Source organism: Melospiza melodia, unplaced genomic scaffold, assembly GCF_035770615.1.
Source record: "Melospiza melodia melodia isolate bMelMel2 unplaced genomic scaffold, bMelMel2.pri scaffold_48, whole genome shotgun sequence".
Lineage (NCBI taxonomy): Eukaryota > Metazoa > Chordata > Aves > Passeriformes > Passerellidae > Melospiza > Melospiza melodia.
This window is the reverse complement of record NW_026948796.1, coordinates 2,801,171-2,817,594: the sequence shown is the minus strand read 5'-3', so window position 1 is coordinate 2,817,594 and position 16,424 is coordinate 2,801,171.

Genomic DNA, 16,424 nt, shown 5'->3' with positions numbered 1-16,424 from the left:
GGCATAAAAATATGGAAGAAAGATAACAGTCCAGGACCCCAGGTGCCAACAGGTGAACAGAAATTGTCACTAACGGAGCCCAACTGGAACCCTAATCAGGAGGAGGGGAGGAAGGCCATGAGGGAATATAGGTCTTTGATAATTCGGGGGATCAAAGAGTCAGTTCCCAAAGGAACTAACACCCAATTGGCATTTGAGGGTGCACAAGGGAAGGATGAAGCTCCTGCTGCCTGGCTTAACCGCCTAAAGCGGAACTTCCAGTTGTACTCCAGAATAGACCCAGACACCCTAGAAGGTCAAATGCTACTAAAAGTCCAATTTGTTACCAAATCTTGGCCTGATATAAGGAGAAAATTGGAAAAGATGAAAGATTGGCAAGAGAAGGACATAAATGAGTTATTAAGAGAGGCATTGAAGGTGTATTTAAGGAGGGAGGAAGAAAAAGCAAAGGCCAAGGCTAAGATCATGGTTGCTGTAGCTAGAGAAAGTGCAGGGTGGGAGGGTCCACCACCAGGAGAAGGCAAGGATAGCTCAGTACTGTCAGGTGCAAGAGGGATGGAGACACCTCAAGGCCCTTTGAGAGAACGACATTGCTATTACTGTGGAGAGGCAGGACACGTCAGGAGGTTTTGTAGAAAGCTCAGTCTCGATGCGGCAGTAGCCAGGGAACAAGATAATTTAGGGAAGATCCTTAGAGGTGACAATTAGAGGGTCAGGGGCTTTACACTTTAGGGGACCTGATGCAACATCTAGAAGAGCCCTTGGTAAACTTTGAGGTGGGACCCCTAAATGAAGAATTAGAATTTTTTGACTAGATACAGGAGCAGATAAGTCCTTTCTCAACAAGGTAACATCTGAAGTTAGACAAAAACAGCTAAGTAGAAAGGATATCCAATAGCACCAAAACTGGCCAGTAACACTAAACTTGTAATAAGTGATGTGAAAGTAAAAGGTACCTTATTGTTTTCTTGCTGTGTGTGTGAGAGTGAGTCACAAGCAAAGTCAGCCTCAACTTCCCGGGCTGGTGGGAAGGGGGCAGTAGAAGTGTGTGTGACCTGCAAACCAGGCTTGTGTCCCCTGGGAAGGTGGGGGCTGTGGCTAAAGTGTGTGTGTGACCTGCAAACCAGACTAGTGCTCCCCAGATGTGTGAGGGAGCCGTAGCTGTGAGAGCATGAGTGACACGCAGACAGCCTCACAGGTGAATGTGCACCAGAGGCAACCAGAGTCAGGGCCCTTCCAAGAGGCCCAGAAATGCTGAGACCTCTGGGCCAACCCCGAGGTGAGGGGAGCCACAGTGATTTTCTAGGAATAATGATCCAGTTTGTGTCTTGAGGGTGTGAAGGAATGGGTGAATTGAATGAGAAATAATGTAGACTAATTAAAGTAGAAGTTATGTAGATTGTGCATTATAAGTTTTACCACATCTCCTTAGAGGGAAGTGTATTGTGTAGAAGAATGGTGTAAGAGAAAAAAAAAAAATAAGTGTAAGGGGTTGAAAGTAGGATTTAAGCTGTAAGTGAAAGTAAGAAACAGAAACAAGAGATAAATAGATAAGATCTTGAAAATAGAACAGAAAACCAGTCAATTAAATACACAAAAAAATAAGAGAATAGAAGTACTTTGGGAGTTAAGTTAGCTGACAGAAATACAACTCCTTGAAAAATACAGAGTATGCAGAAGTTGATGAGAGAAACATGCAAGCTATGGAAAAAGAGAAATAGAGAAATTACCAATAATATTAAACAGAGAAACTGCATTTTGATAGAATCATAAAATTGCAGACCATTAATGCCTGTGTTTGAAAGCCCGTTTCAGGTACTCTTCATTACTAATTTGACAGTGCAGACCAAAGGAGAAAGGTTGGACCCACATCACCCTCACCCCCTGGAATTGGACCAGGATTAAACATAGTTTTTTTTTTCCCTCTGGCATTCTGGCATTGCACCAGACTCCACCCCATTCTCCCTCTGGCATTGGGCCAGACTCCCAGTTTTTCCCTCTGGCATTGGGCCAGAGTCCACACCACTCTCACCTCAGGGCACTGGATAAGGATTCAAATTCACCTAAGTATATTGTGATTTAAAGTTGACTCTCAGAAGGAAGAGTCAAAAAGACTGAACTGTATGGGAAAATACTTGGTATCAGAGTTCTAACATTGCTTAAAATGTTTCAAGACTGTTCTGTGTAAACTATGTTGGTAAAAAGTTTAAGACTGTAAATAAGTAATTCTGGTTAAGTTCCCCAATTTATTTCTAAAGACTCCAGGTTAATCCTCTACAGAACACTCCCCTGGGAGGGGAAACCAAAATTGGTAGGGAACAGACCAAGAGAGGTTTAACCAGAGAAGCAGGTAGAAGGGACTCTAAAGAGCTTGGAAGCTTCTTCTCAGTAAAATTCCCCAAGAGGCAAGGCCGGGTGGGCAGGCTGTGCAAGATGACCCATACCGGACTCTTGGGAAGGGTAGTACTGATGGCTCTGATGGCTGGTGGTGCTCTGGGGAGCCCAGGAGAGCCGTGCAGTGAGTGCTACCAACCCCTCTGTGAGGAGGAAGAAGTGAGCTCCTGGTCTAGAGTCCACATCAATTCTAACCCTAACTGTGTTAACCTCTCCCAATTGGTCCTTTATCAGAAAAATAAGAGAGTGTGTTGGATAGCCCACAATACTGCCACTTTTAGGCAGCCACTTCTAGGAGAGTGCCCTATAGGGGAAGCCTGGTTGTGATGCTGCTGAAACAAGCTCAGTAGATCTGGTAAAAAGCAAAGAAATGGTGAAAATGGTAAGAAAAATTGTTTGTAACAAGTATTTAGCAGTGGAGTATTCAGCCACCCAGTGGATCCCAAGAGATCCAAACAAATTAGAGTCTGTTGAAAAAAAAAGAAAGAGACAAGTGTGATCACCATGAAGTTTATGAATGTTATGAATGTACTGAAAAAGAGATAAATCCCTTTTGGAACACATTTCAGGGGAGCTCTAAACCCCTAGGTTTGATCTCTGATACCACAGCACACACCAAATTGTCAGGAGACTGGTCTGGCAGCTGCACCGCTAGAATGATAAAACCAATTTTCTTCTTGTTGCCCAAAGAAACTGGATCAAGTTTAGGAGTTCCTATATATACTGATTTGGGAGAAATTAAACAGACCAGGCAAAGTGAAATAGAAATTGAGAAAATCCAAAATTGTAAAAGCCGAGTTCAGACCCCAATATCTATGTTAAACAAAGTCATCAGGCTCCAGGCAGTATTAAAAATAAAGAATGCAATTATTAGGAACATTTCAAACGAAATAAAAAGATTAGCATGTGCAAAAATAATCAAGATCAAACTCCTACACTTGATCCCAGTGGGTGGGAGAACCTGGAGATTTTCAGCAAAGATGTATGGGAAAAGGTAGTTTTTCTCGCTGTGTGTGTACTTGGAGGATTGCTCTTTTTACTATGCTTATTTATCTGTTTCAGTAAAATAGTATTTGCCGTGCAGACCAACCTGAAGAAACCAAGGAAAGTAACAAGTTTAAGTAACCATGATTACCAAAGTGCACAAGAAATTTATAGTCAATTCAAAACAAAAAAACTGTAAGTTAATGCGAGCTTAAAATCTAAGCTCGATCAAAGAAAAAGAGGGGGGATGGTTATGAACAAAAATTCAGTTGATTTTTTTCTGTGAGAAAAAAAGTTACCACTACTGCTGGGCTGCTGCCTGTGTTATGGTAATTACGGGTCGTTGTTGTTAATGGTTGTTTTTGCATTAGTAAAAGCCCTGGCTGGGGCGAGGTAATGGCCTTTCTCCTGAGACAGTAACGGGTGGGGACCTTCCCGAACAGTGAGGAGAAGAGACCTGGGGGAGGGGGTTATGCAAAGTGACTCCAAGGACCAGCACGCTGTGGGGGACTACGGCTCCAAACGCACGGAGAAAACCCCAAAAACAACGAGCCGCCTAAGAGCTGAGAGACTGGAGTGATGTCTGGACGTGAGGAGCCGAGCGCTGAGCCTGCAGAGATGCGGAACACTATTGGACTCCCTCTCGCCCTGACCATGGGAGTCGTCCCCAGCGCCGAGACTGAGGGAGACGGCGCCGGGAAAACTACCATCGGAAGGGATCACCATGCCCTAAAGGCTCCCACGAGGGCGTGATTCCCCAGCTCTGCCCCTACTGGACAAAGCTGTGCATATCCTCTTCCTCTGAGTCGCCCGGGGAGACACGACGGGAGACTGCAGCCCTGCCGAGCTGCCCAATCCTGAGCTGATTAATAAAGGCATTAAAAAGGAGAAGAAGTCTCCTGGCCCTGTTTATTTCACCCTACGCAAGGACATCAGCCCCTTCACTGAATTATTGACCATTGCAAAGTGCTCCTTACCAGCGCTCTTTCTGATGAGAACTGCTTTTGCTGTTTCACTTTATATACTTTTAACTCTGCATCTTTTTCTTCAACCATTTTATCATATTCATTCTGTGGTAAAAAAACCAAACCAACAACAAACTCAAAACATGTGACTAAATGTTACAATTATAGAGTTATCCAGTCTTAATTTTTTTTTTTTTCAAACCAGGCTCTTAAGATTCGGAAAGAAAAGATTCATTGATGCTTCTGCAGAAACTGTAAAACAGGAAATGCTCAATTCAAGTATTATTTTGTGGACTGGCAGAGAGTGCTTTATTTCTGTGCAGCAATATGTGCTCAGCACTAAGAGCCAGCTGTGCCATCTTTATTAATGTATCTGCTAAAGATATTGCAAAATGAGGAATAGAAAGGTAAACTAAAATGTGTCAGGCTAAACTGCTGACAGTCACTAAGTAACCTCAGAGAAAGAGCCAAACTGATACTGAAAAATATTGCATTCACGTGGTATCAAAGGAAGCCTGAACTGAAAAAGAAATCTAACAATCCCAGAAGCTTAGATTATTGGAATTTATCTGCCCATAGGAATCTTTTCAAAATCTTCAAATTAATTTGATTTTAGATGATGCAAAGCACAGCATGTGTTCAGCTTCCTTTTCCCAGACTCAGACCTGTTTCTGCTTTTGAAAGGTCATTTATGTGGTGTCACAAGTTATAAACATGGTATTGACATGGTATCACCCATTGCAAACCACAGCAAGCAGGAAAATCTCTGACCTTGTGCTTTTCCATCAGTGCCACCATCTCAGCTATCTTGTGCTGACATCTGGTATCAGTTTCTCTCTGTATCATTGCAGTTTCATCACAAAGCAACCTCATCTTTTCTACCTGTCAGTAATAAATTGCATTTCATTCATCAACATAACACTATATTTCTTTTAAATCTCAATTTCTTCTTCCCCCTGTGGGTACAAAGTTTGCAGTCCCACTTGGGCTTTTTTTGCTTTTAAGATCCCTTTCAAATCCCTCATCTCTTCTGCAGATTGTTAAAATGGGCAAGATCAAAGGTACAGCCATGGCAGGCAAGCTCACTCCAAACCAAAAGGCCATTTCAAGCCCTCTGCCCTAACATTTCTTAGTATTGCCATCAGAAAATGTGTGTGCAGAAAAATCCTAATATGGGAGAAGTTATAATCTAATTTGATTGTGCTGACTTTATACCAAGGGTGGAATTTCTTTAAACTGTATCTTGAAAGAAAGAATTTTTAATGGAGTTCTCATTTTCAAAGACATATTCAAATACTTCAACCTAAGCACCTAATGTACTAAAGCTTTGCTCTCAGGCAAACACAAGTTCCATTTATGTTAATAAGACTGAAATATGAGCAAGGAGTCTGGCCAATAAAGCTTCATAAAACATTTTAGATTAAAAAAAAAATTAAATTACAGTAAAAATTAACACCTCTCACCTCTTCACGAAGTTTATTTTCATTTACTTTTCTTGTTTCTATGTCTTTTTGATAGATGTCAACTTCTTCCTTACGCTGCTTGTTCATATTTTCCATCTCTAACTGCAATTTATTCACCTTTGGAGAATGCAGAATTGCTGCTGTTATCTGTTTAGGAATTACTATGTTGATTATTTTTTCTTACCTCTTATTTTTGAGCACAAACACTGTTACTTTTAAGGTATATGATTCAAGTGTTTCCTATTTAAAAGTTCAGGGTTTTTTAAAATAAAGATTTGAACTTTGGCCTGAAGTGAGTTAGAAAATACTCAAAGGAACAATGGCAACAGCACAATGGGGAAGACTGCCCTAAGCAGTCACCCTAAATGCTGTGAATGCCTTGGAAAAAAACAAATAGAGATGAAGATTTTATTCCCTCTCTTGTAAATCTGTATCAGATTTTCACAGGTTTTATGGTACATTTTCTCCCAGCTGTGCATTTTGACTACAGTTTTTCCTTTTAAGTTTTTTCATATGAATATCCTCAAAAAAGTCCACTTTTCTTCAAGTGCAATACCCAAAGCTGGACACAATATTCCCATCAGAGGGATTGCCACTGCAGAACACATTTAAAGAACAGACTAAAAAGAACAATATATTTATATATATATTTCTTTTAAATGCTTTTCTGTTACAATGAGGTTGCTGAACCCTGTTCAGTCCACTATCAACAAAAGAAAAAAAAAAAAGGAACAGATTGGAAACATCATTAATTGCAATGTGAATCCATCTCTTAAATGTCCAATAGTCAGTGCCCAATGATTAAAAATGGAAGCATCTTCTAAAAACTATGAGCTCATTCCTGCAAATTCTGTATCCCAGATCCATAAACCAGCTCAGAATGTATTTAACAAGTATTATCATTACTTACACTGGGAGTTAAAAACACTCCCAGTGTAAGTAAAAAGTAAGTAAAAATAACATGATGTTATTTAAACCTACCTTCCCTTCATAAGTATTGCTTTTCTTGCTTTCTGCAGTAATTTTCTTTTTCAGCACCTTATTCTGTTGAAATAAAACAAAACAAGCACTGTACCTTAATAAGTTAATAGAATTATGTCATGGTTTAACTGCATCAAGAAATTCCAGATTTCATCAGGCAAATAACTCTCTGTTGTGCAGCTCAGGTTCCAGAACAATTCTTCAAACAAATGAATGTTCAGCTAATTTCTGTGATACTTACTGTTTCTTTATGACCTTCAGAAAGGCTCCTCCTGAGCAGCAGCAGGGAATAACAAATGAGGTGCAGAATGGGAATTAAAACTAAGATGCTGCTGACAGAAGGCGTGAAGATGTCATAACCAAAAATACAAGTTATTTATTTTTACAGTGAAATTACTACAGTTTGTGCCACTGCAGAATTCTTTTCTACTAGTGGTAACTGAGATACTCATACAAGTACATAAATAACACTATGCACTAAATGAAAAAGAGTAGAAGTTTATTAAAGATATTATTTTTGCAATTGTTTTTTTTCAAATTAAGGCTCATTTAACAAATCAAGTGATCCCTAAGATATCTCCCTAGTTTGCTCAGGGCTAGGATAAGAAAGGAGAATTTTTAAATTACATAGGTGCATCTAAAGACATCACAGCAGACACAAAGCTGCTGAAAAGGCAACCCAAATGTATTTGTGACATTTAAAATCTCTACACACCTCCTGCTGCAACTCTTCCATGCATTTGGTTTTATTTTCCACCTGTTTCTTTAAATTATTTATTTGAAAGAGATATTTCAGACATGAATTAGTAAGTTCAACAAATGACTCCCTATGTGAGCAATTCCTGTAAATGTTCTCAAATCTGCCCTTGCACCAATCTGGTTTGTTCCAATGGGACTGAAACACCAGCTGCCATGTTAGAATAATCAGAGTTTTAGCCATAAAGTACCACAATATGTTAATTAATAGCAGTGAACCAGTTCCTTAGTGGTTATAGAGTTAAGAAAGAAGAAGAAAAAAACCCCAGCATCTTCACAATTTAAAAAATGCACTTGTATGAAGTTCCCTACATCCATGAAAAAATCAATTCTCCCAATTATTTTCTAGAATCTTCAATGGCTTTTCCTTTCTTGAAATTTCATTTTCAGTTCTCTTAACCTGAAATTAAATTGTAAATCTTTGACTTTTACAATGAAATTTTGAAATTTGCTAAAAACCCCAGGTTGCTTTGAACCAATAGAAAGAAAATTAAAAATGTTTGAATCTATTTAAGCTCAAACTCACACTACATATAAAAAGCTAATCCAGAGCCCATCCATCACTGAATGGGTATATGAAAAAACAGAAAAGCAGGTTCTCTGTTTGCCTGAAAACAAACAAATAAATCTTTAATATTAAACTTCCAGCACAGAGTGAACATCCCAGTGGCTGTGCTTGTCTTTTGAAATACCAGGGCTCACATGTGGACACACAATGGCACAGCTGGCAGCAGCTGGGAAAGAAGAAACCTCTGGCAGAGATCACATACCCCAGGCAGAGCTTTGCAGAAAAACCCCAACAAAGATTTTACATTGAATGCTGCCCTGCAGGTTCTGTAAGATATTTTCCTGACACATGACATACATTTTCTTCTCTTTCATCCAGTGTACTTTTCATCTCTTCACCTGTCTTTGCCATTTTCTCCTTCAAAGACTCCAGTTCATTTCTAAGTGCCAAATTAACAAGCATTAGTAAATATTTCCTTATTGCCTTTAACTTATTTTCAGTACTTCTAACAAACCCATATTTTATTTTCTGAAAAAAGCTGCTAATGTTGATGGGAACTTCATAAGCTGCTCAATGAAAATGTTCTTAAAATGCAGCAACATGCCCAGTAAGTCAATATGTGAACTGTCCATACTTCTTTTAAGTAGGAAAAGATGTTCCAGGAACCCAAGGAAAATACATCCTGACCTGGACTATTGCAATGCAGCTGTGAAACATGGGAGCTGCCTGTCTGTTGAACTGGGGATACAGAGAGTAACTCTGATCCAGTTTTGCCTTGTCACATTTCATCCATAACCTTCAACTTCCATTTGAATTTCCTTCACACCTGAGATGTCTAATGCAAAACAAGACAGCTCTTACTATGGAATACAAAATGATGGCAAACATTGTTCCTGCAGCAATTGGTATTTCTAATCTGAGACAATTTGTACTTGGCCAACAGCAATTCTGAATAGTTTCTGTTTAGCTATGTAATCTAAAAAAACATTAATCAAAAAATCCCAGAAAGCAGCATTTGAACAGAAACTGAGTCTACTTCCTTTAACAATATCAGTTATTATTATTTGTTTTTACTTGCCTTAGCTGGCAATTTGCCTCTTCTAGGTTTTCAACTAACTGCTTTGTATTGTCTTCTTCTTTCTTACTATCCTAAATAAAGACCCATGTGTCAGCAAAGAAATAAAATTCAAAGTGACTTCTTAAAAAATTCAAACACATCCAGAGCACACTGACCTGCCTTGTTCAGAAGTGTAAATATACTTCCTTTCCAATTCAAACACAAAAAATAGCTCAGGTACTCTACAGACCCAAGTCATGTTGCAGCTCATCATCTAATTTGTGAAACTGAGTCATTTGTCAAATTGAGTGTTGTCCTTTCAAGAAAGCTGGAAGTTTACAACTTGCCTCTTGTTGTTCTTGCAGCTTCTGGAGTTCTGAAGCCACAGCACTTTTCTCTTGTGCTGTTTGTTCTTTCTCTAGTGAAAGCTTACTGAGATACACTGTTAGCTGTTCATTCTTTAACCTAATTTAAACCAAATGGCCAAGAAGAATAGTAAGATGCATTTTGAAACCTCCTTTTAAATTAAACATACCCATTATCAAGTGTTATTCCATGCTGAAAAAACTCCAGGCCTTTATCTACAAATATAAGCTTTGCAGCAGAGTCAAAGAGATGTAAAAAGGTGACAGAAGAAGGAAAGAAAATCAGAGTCAACTTTTATATAAATATAATGGTTAGTGAAGGTGATGTAGTTCAATGCAAGATTAACAATGAATTCAGAAACTTTCTCTTCTTGTTAAATAAGTTAGAGAGATATGGAACAACTACATATGCCATAGAATATATACAAATAAAGTAAGTGGAATTTAGAAATGTAAGTATATAATTAATGGCATATATGTGGTTCAAAACTTCCATTAGAAAACAATCATAGTTCATTTCACTGTGGATTAAAGCAACTTCTATATTACACCAAAACTAATTCAATGTTATATTTTCAAAATGGTCATATGCCTCTTGTTCAAGATCTGTTTTCAGAGTCACAAGCTGCTTTAAATAATCTTGTTCCTTCTCAGCTGTACAGGTCAGCTGTGCTTTCAAATCCTGCAATTCTTTCTGCAAAATGAAAAGGAAGAGTTTTCAGTATCCATGAGCAAACTCCAACTGCTGGAGGTTTTTAGACGTGAGCTAAGAGCACAAGGCTTTCAGAAGAACCCAACAACATCCATGCCATGGATTATCCAGATTGCATCTTTTCAATCTCTGCTGGGAGCTGGAAGTGGCGTGAGACAGTGAACTGTGACACCAGTGCTGTTCATGTCTGTCCCCTGCTGTGAGTTTCATTACCTGGGCTGCAAAATTAGGGTGGGACCCTGCTCTGGGTGCTGTTTCTTATGTATAAACTTGAATCGAAGTCATGATGTGTAACTTCACTGTTTCTAAAAACACGTTACTATTGCCCTGCTTCAGACCTCTCTCATCTGGAGAGCATTTTCATTTCTCTCTCCACATTTTTCTTTCTCTGCAAATTTTCTACAGTAGCCTCAAGATTCTTCTTCAGTCAAAGTCCTCCAATTTACCCATTTTAGAAAATGAGTGAAACTCAGTTCAGGACACTCAATGCACAGATTATAACAACAAGCAGACACAGTAAAATGCACACCTGATTTCACACTATCTTAACTTTAGTTGATATGGATTCTTGTTAGACTTGTAAATATAAAATCATAATGAAAATAAACCTCTGTTAAGAGTGTATTTCATATAGCTTAGACTTATGTGACAGAAAATGGGCCTGTGTCACAGCACAGAAGGGTTCACAGAGGCCAGAGCTAATTACCTTCCTGGAAGGAAGAAAAAATGGGAAAACTTTATATCCAGAGGGAGTGGCATTTGAATGGGCACGAACAAAGACGGAAATAACCAAAAACCTTGAGAAGGAAAACCAAAAACATGGGAGACAAGAAAAACCAAAAGCACAGGAGACAAGAAAAACAGAGGCAATAAAGAAGTTCTTCAAAGAAAAACTGAAATTGTGTGTGAGAAAGTTTAATAGAAATGTTAAGGTAGACTAGATGGAGTTTATTTATGGCATTTTAGATAATTACAAAGCAAGAGGAATTTCATATGAAGAGCAAATGCCATGAGATTAATAAAAAGAACATTTACCAGAGTTTCTGACAGCTCTTCAAGTTGCACTTCTTTATATTTTACTTTAGTCATCTCTTCTACAGCACATGACATGCAAAATGAATGGAACAGAAATGATTTTTCATATTTAGCAGGCAGTATAAAACTTTAACCCTTTTGCAATACCCAGTTCTCAAAACTTGTTGGATTAAGTTAAGAAACTGAAAAGCTCATTTATGACCTAATCTAAATGTAGACTTGAAAAAATTATTCAGACATTAGCAAATCTATATTTGAAGAGAAACTAAATATTTATCTTAAATAAAATTTACCGCTTATTATGTTTTCCACAATTATAACTTCAAATAAACCATGGACTGTAAGACTAGAGTATTGTCCAAGTATTGATGCACCTGCATTGCTCCAGAAAAAAACCCTGAACTGCTGGATATGGTATCACATGGATATGCTGAGAAAGGAAACCAGTTGTTACTAACTTCCAAATGGTTTCTATGTGCACTTTCACAATTCTGGTATTTTTTGCAAGTATTCAACAGCAAGGCAGAGCTCTGACTCTGGGGACTAAGGAGCGCATCCGTAGAAACCACAGGAATATTTAAAAACAACCCCTGCCAGCATCATTCCACTTCCAGCATGGGGAGGGTCACAGAAACCTCCATGGGAGGGTTTTATCTCTGCTGCAGAAGTCACTCCTGGCACCTGCAGTGCTGCTGCTCTGCGCTGCAAACCAAAATGACCTGCAGAGGAATTCATGCATGAATGGTCTGACTATTGGAGCTGTGCACAGCACTGCCCTGTGGCTGCTGCCAGCACCAATGAGCCCCAAAGAAAAGGGTTCAGCTAAATAAAAATAAATCCAGGCATTCCTGACAGGTACAGGTACTGTAAAATCATTTCTCCAACTACCAGAGACAGTCCATTTCCAGAAAAGAGCAGAAAACATTTTTATTACTGCCTAGCTCATTTTCTGCCTTTCTACAAGCCTTACCCAGTTCAGCAGATTTATTCTGGAGCTCCAAGGTAAGCAGCTTTGAATCATCTTCAGATTTCTTTAATCTAAGGAAATGGTAAATTAAAAATCCCAAATGTAGAGTAAAAAGCACAGTATTTGAAACTTACAGGACAAGAAGACAAAGTCTTACCACAAGCACTTGAAGAACATTTACCTTTCACCAGGCAGGTGATGTATCTGCCTGCAACACATATCAAATTTCACTTTTACAACCTCAGAACAGCAGACATAAAAGTAAACAAATATATACCTACAGAAATCTGTATTTCTTAAAGAGAGAATTATGAAAGTTGGAGGGGGCAAAAATTTACTTTTTATACAGTATCAACTATCATAAACAAAACAAAAAATTGCAATAAATTCTCTGCATTTATACCACTGTGTGAAAAAAACCTCCAAATTTCAGCTTCATTTCCAATTGTTCTTGGTTTTGTCATAGACTGCAACCTGTAAGATCACTCTTGGAATTTAAACTCATTAATTTACTTATTTTGCTCTTCTTGAAGCAAGCTTTTCAAATTGGCAACAGAAGTCTCAAACTCCTCTGTCAGGGCTGCAAGCAAAGCCTTCAGTTTTTTACATTCTTCCTCCTGCTCTTCCTTTTCTCCAGTGACCTGAATTATTCTTTTCACTGTAGTCTGGAATTCAGTTTCCAAGTTCTTTTCAGTAACCTTCAAGATATGATATCATTTCTAAACATGTTTTGCAACAAAAAGCTACAGCTGTTTCATGTGTAAAGTAGCCATTATTATTTATGCAAATACTCATCTAGTCTATTTGTACTGTAAAACTATAAGCAAGGGGTACCTCTGCCTTTTGCAATGAAATTTTAGCCTCTTCCAGCTCTGCCCTCAAATGTTCTTTACTGCCCTGGGATTCCTTTAACATCTCTTCATTATGTACTAAATAAAAAAACATGTTTATATTTTTAAAAATAGGATTATTTTTTAAAAATGCTGCTAAAAATGGAAAATTACATACATTTAAAGAATGTAACAAAGACCAATGGTACTGACATCATATACTAAAAAATAATAGATGAAATTTGAATATAGGTGGCTTAAAAATATTGAAAATCAAGTTCTGAAAAGTAAGTTTCCTCAGTGACATCTGCCTGACTGTACATTTGCAAAACTGAAGCAACATATTTTCCCCTTGCAATTTTCAAAAGCTCTCACTGCTTGACTCACCCTAAAAACTGCCCTGCCAGTCCTGCTCCCACATGAGCAGCTCCTGTTCCAAACAAAAATAAGGCCTTCAAGGCCCCAAAATTCTGCTGCCAATCAGCAACAGAATGAGACTATCATGGCCCTGTTTCCTATGCTTCTATAAACAATTACATATAATAAATAAACAATCATAACCAATCACATTTAAATTCTATAAACAATTACATTTAAACACAGCAGGCAGAACTCTTACATTTTGCTTCCATTAAGTCAGCAACCTTATTTTGTGATATCTGCAGCTGAGCCTTGATGTCTTTTATGACATCATTTTTTTCATGTCTCTGTATGGTAAGAGCTGAAATCTAGAAAAATGCAAGAAATATCATCATGAAGTCTGGAGAAGGGACAAATATTAATTTTCATTTGTACCCAGGTATGATAAGCAGACATTTTGCTGTCATTGAAGTTAGATTAGATAGATAGATAGATAGATAGATAGATAGATAGATAGATAGATAGATAGATAGATAGATAGACAGACAGATAGAAAATATTTGCTAGATATAATCTTAGCTAAATATTGATCAAGTCACATTACTCTAAACAAAAAAGATCTCAATTCAAAATAAAGCCATGAATTCCAGTAGACTAAAGGTACTGAAACATCACTAAACCCAGAAAGACTTCTTGGCTCTTGCATTGCCCCTTTAGGCACAATAAAGCTCTACATCTTAGATAGTAAAATGAGCAAACCTGCTTTTCCTTTTGACTGACTTCCAGTTTGCATTCTTTCTCAAACTTGTCCACCTTTTCTGCTTCTTCTTTTACTTTGGAGATACAGTAACATCCATAGAAAACATTCTAGCTGAAATATACTCCAAGTTCAATACAACTTCCACTTTAAGATTGCTTGGAATTGTACAGCTGTACCATTTGTTTCCCAAGAGTAATTGCTGAGGCAATGTTTGATTTTATAATCAAAATACAAACAGAAAAGAGCATATGAAAATGAAACAGGAACATACCAGACTACACATACAGGGAGAGAGCATTTAGTTCAAGTTTCTGTAGCTATACACTAGTGCATTATCATTTAAATAAACAAACTATGTGAAATAAATATTGATCTCTAGACTGTACTTCACAGACGAAACTTCAATTTTGAGTGACTGTTTGAGAAACAAAGTTCCAGCTTTGGCCCAATGGAACAGCAACAGAAGGGGTCAGGCAGTGACCAAAGGCAGCATGAATAAAAGAAGGGTCCCAGTGTCTCAGTGTGAGCTGCTCACCATTCCAGCACTTCACATCTGGCTGCCCTGACACTGCATGTGTAACACAAGCTATGAAGTACAAAACTGAGCCAGCTGCATAAACTCAAATGAAACAGAATTCTCACATTTGAAACTCATTTCCAATCTGTCGTTCTCTGCTTGCACACAAAGCTCTTCAAATGCCACTGTCATTCTCTAAAAGCAAAATTTAATATTTGAAGTTCAATACTGGAAACCCTGGAACTTCTCCAGGGGCTGCTGCCCACCTCAGCCATTCCAAGGAACCAGGAGGGAGGTGAAACAGAGCCCAGAAAGAAGCCAGAAGTTGTGTCAGTGACCCAGCACTAAGCACACATCACCCAGATCACAGGGATCTACATCCCACACACTGCTGCACCTTCTCCATTGAATGTGTTTGATAGAACACAAAAATAATTCTTGAAAAGGGATTGAAAACCCAACTTCCTGCATCACACATGACATGATACCCACACAGGATGGATACAAACAGTATCCCAACATAAACATGGCACTCAGCTCATCTCACATAACTCACATTCCTTTCATCAAGCTTGCTCACTTACTTCTATGCTGCTGCAAAGTTCCTCATACAATTGTATTGTTGCTTCCTTTTCCTGTTCATCTATCAAAGCAAGAACATATGAGAAAGTTTTTCTTTTGATCAAGAATGCCAGCTGTCCAAGTCATTGTACTGAATCAGCGTAATGAATTAACAAAGAAATTATCAGCTCCATTCTTACTAAATAAGTCATTATGAAGCATGGTGCCAAAAGTTACAGACTCTAGGGAAAATGTGTATTTCATTGAAACATTAAGCAAGTTCAGCTTTTAAATTTCCTTCCTAAGATATTTTTTCTGTGAAAAGTGTAGTTCTGGATCAGTTTATGCGACCATATTAATTATTATAGTATTAATGCTGTTGAATTATAATGTATCAAAACTGTTAGTATTTATAAACTGTAATCTAGGGTTTAGCACGGAATTTCTTCTTATCAGCAGATACCTATAACCACAGAGCTATCATTATAAAATTGCAACACTCCATGTCCATATTTTCCTTCTTTCCTTTCACTTTTGTAATTGATACTATTTTTTCCTAAGAAAACAATTAAAAAGAGAACAGTAAAAGAAACAGCTATCAAAAAAGAACAGTACAACTATATACAAGTGTTTATAGAATTAAGGCTAAAAAGAGATAGACACTTCTTAAGTATCCAGGATCAAGTTAGTAAAATTCTAATGATTATAATAACAATTCCAAATTGCATATAAAGTAAAATTCCCAATCAATAACATATTTTAAAACCTCAAGAATTTAAACTTCAATAAGTTATCCAAATGTCTTGGCTTGTTCAGTTTCATGAGAAGAATTCCAGTTACTCATTACACCTTGGGGTTCAGACCTTTTTTCCCCACAAATGTGTGATGGCTGAAAACAGGAAATGTCAGCTCTGGAAATTAGTTCCAGAGTGCTGGGAATTAAGAGTAGATTCTACTGCCTAAAACCAGGCATGAAGTGTCACTTCTCATGTCTGAATATATTCCCAGAGTGTGGCTGGGACTGCAAAGCTTCAATGGGCTGGGCAGCCTTGGGGAGCCCTGCCTTGCCCTGCAGTGGCTCCAGTGCCAGTTGGGGCTGTGGGCACTGCCTCAAACCTGGAGCACTGTTTGGGCACCCAAAGAGCTCCCAGGCTGGCAACCTTGCAGCAAACAATCTCACTGCCTTCAAAAGCCCTCTGCGTTCAGCAT